Source organism: Strigops habroptila, chromosome 7 (assembly GCF_004027225.2).
Source record: "Strigops habroptila isolate Jane chromosome 7, bStrHab1.2.pri, whole genome shotgun sequence".
Taxonomy (NCBI): Eukaryota; Metazoa; Chordata; class Aves; order Psittaciformes; family Psittacidae; genus Strigops; species Strigops habroptila.
The window spans coordinates 39,224,509-39,227,596 of NC_044283.2; positions in this window are offsets into that span (position 1 = coordinate 39,224,509).

The following is a 3,088-nucleotide window of genomic DNA, read 5'->3' on the forward strand; positions in this document are numbered from 1 at the left end:
GGAAACAGCATAATGCTCTTCACATAAAAGCAGGACTGGAAGGGACCTTGCAAGGTCAACTCCTCCATGGCTCTGCCCCAAGGCACGATCAGATACATCTATGTCATTCTTGACATGTGTTTGTCTAACCCATTCTGAAGTCCTCCAGAGATAGCACCACTACAGCCTCCTCAGGCAATCTGTTCTGACTTGCAGTTACAAACTTTTCCTTAATGTTTAACCTGAATCTTCCTTGCTGTGATTTCAGAGTATTACATTAGTATTACAGAGAGTCAGCAAGCAGAGTATTCCACTCAGTCTTTACATAGTTAAAGTCTGCTTCCAGGTACTGTTCCATATGTACTCTGGGACATCTCAACTGCTGACATCTCTTACTGCTTTCATCAGGACTGTCTTCAACTGATTTGTAACTTTCTCGAAGTGCATGTCCAAAGCTGGATGTAATATGCTATTTGGGACCTCATAAGTGTTTGTAAGAAAAGAAGGATAACTGTGCATGTGCCACAGTGCATACTCTTTTTCCATGCTTTCATGTGGAATGCTAGCTTTGGTTTTAAAAGCAGTAGGCTGTTAACTAATGACCGTTCTGTGATACAATTTAAGCTCTGATTGGGTTCATTTCCACCAAATTAACTACCTTGTAGTTCATCGTTCCTATTTCTATCTGCTGAATACTTCTCCCTTTGGCTCTGTCTCTATTGAATATAATTTTTTTTTCCATAATATTTATTCAGTTTTTCAAAATCGCTTTGAATTTAAGGCTATCTTCCACTGTCATATACAAATTTAATAAACAATTTCTATGCTGTAATCCAGACTGTTAGTAAGAACTTCAGCGTGTTCAGATGCAGGACAGATCTTTGCAGAGCTCTTCAAAATGTATCTTCCCACACTTGAGAGTAAGCCATTGATACTTTACTATCTCTGTATTTTCCAGTTTTGCACCTACCCTCATAGCTGTAAGACCTACATAAAGTAATCTTGCTTACGAAAGTGTCATATGCAATGCTTTGCTTGATTGTCTTAGCGACAAAGGGTATACATCATTGTTTTCTTTTCACCCCTGCCAGGCTGCAAGGATGTCATGGAAGATCACCAAAAAGGCTATGCAAGTATTTTAAAAATTGGGTTGTTTTCAAGAGCTGAATCCACCAAAAGATTAGAAGCATTCACAAAACCAAAGGGCACTGATGTTCTTGTCAGAAATTCCACTTACATTTTTAGCCCAGCATCCAGGGTTAGCAAACTTAACCAGCATATAGAAGATTTTGATTCAGCTGCCTTTTTGTCTGAAGGGATTCAGCCCTGATGTTCTTCCACTCAGTGCAAGAAGCATAATAGCTAGAACCATCCTAAATATAGAAATGATTGCTATGAGATCATATAATAATTCTATGGAAAAAGTAGGACTACTGACAGGAAAGATTTAGGAGATGTTGATACTGAAATTCCACAGCATGCTGCTTAAGTCCCTCTCCAGAGGTTGAAGTGAATGCAGACATTCACTCTCAAGAGATGAAATTCAGTTTAATTTCCTGAATCCTCAGAACGATTTGTGGTAAGGGTCATTGTCCACAACTGGCAAACTCAGGTCTGCTTTGTAAAGAATAAAGGCACGTTTTTCAGCAAATAATTTTTTCACACGATCATGAACCACCTAGCCCTAATAAGAACTGCTGAATTCTTAGGATGCTAAGCTAGTTTAAAGGAAGGAAAAAATAAAACAGACGCACATCACTGTCCTGTGAGTTAAAAGCTGAAAGCACACATCAAGGCATGTGGCAATAACATATGCTTGCCCTCAAAGAACTTGCAGGGAAGCTGCAGAACATACAGTTTCTTCAGTGGGAATACATTCCAACCTTCAACTAAATATTTGCTGTTTGAAATCTCAAGCCATATATGAAAAAGAATGAAAGAGGTGTATTCTGAAACCATGCACACCTTGGCACCACAATTTAGTGCATTCGGGACATATTTTCATTTCCGTTTCATTTGCTTTTCCTAGCAAAACCCAGATCTGAAACAGAGTTGCAAACAGTTGGCAATTCTGGTATTTAGGGGACTGACATGCTTTTCTCATTGCTGGTTTTCACCCTCAGACCTCCAAGTGTCCCTCATAGCACTTCACACCCTCTTTCTGTATCACTTGTCTTAGGATCAACCAAAACCTCAAGTGAAAGGCATAACGCTGGTAGCATACTAGAAGTAGAAATGGAAATTCAATGTGAATTCAACTCTTTTACAAAAGTTCAAAATCCAAGATCCAAACTCCCACAAAGAACATATATTTTCAACATATACTGCAGAGAAAAGTTTCAAGACGTTCACCTCAAAAACGGAAATGTTCATATATATATAGACTCTGGCTATAAATAACAATACATGTAACAGTTTTTCATTGACCTTCTGTTTCTAAGTCATTTGGCCTCCTCTGTCTGCAGTTTTGACATCACGTTTCAAAATCATCATCACATATTTGTACTGCTTCTAACTGTGGAAATATTTTTTGTAAATTTCATTCATTGGGTTTTTCTTAGAATCAAACTCTTGTTCTCAAAGAATTTGAGACTGAGAATTTCAGCTGAAAGGGAAATCTAGGAACCCTCCTACTCATATAGGAAATACAGAAAGTCAGTCCCCAGAGAGAAACTCAGGAGAAGTTCCTTTTATCAAGATTTTTGGATCCTGCCTGTATTTTTTAAGTAAGTTATTAAGTTTGGCAATATTGCACAAAGACAGGAAATTTACTTGAGGAGTATACTACAAACATTTATTAAAATTAAAGTTATAAATCTGAAGACCTCTTCTTTTTAGCCAGTGGACATTTTCTAGTCATAGTACACTTAAAGGTCCATTATGTTAGATAAAAAGTTTAATAGCTATGAAAAGAGCTAAATTATATGAAAAGATGATTGGGGAAGTCATGTGCGTGTATATGTGTGTGTCCATCTTTGGATCTCCGGCATGTAGAAAATAATGTCATTCCTATTTCAGAATTACAAAGTTTGATTTAAATTCCAAAGAAAAACCATTGCTTCAGTGAAAGTTCACACAGAACTTAAATGAGTAATGCTAACACCATAAA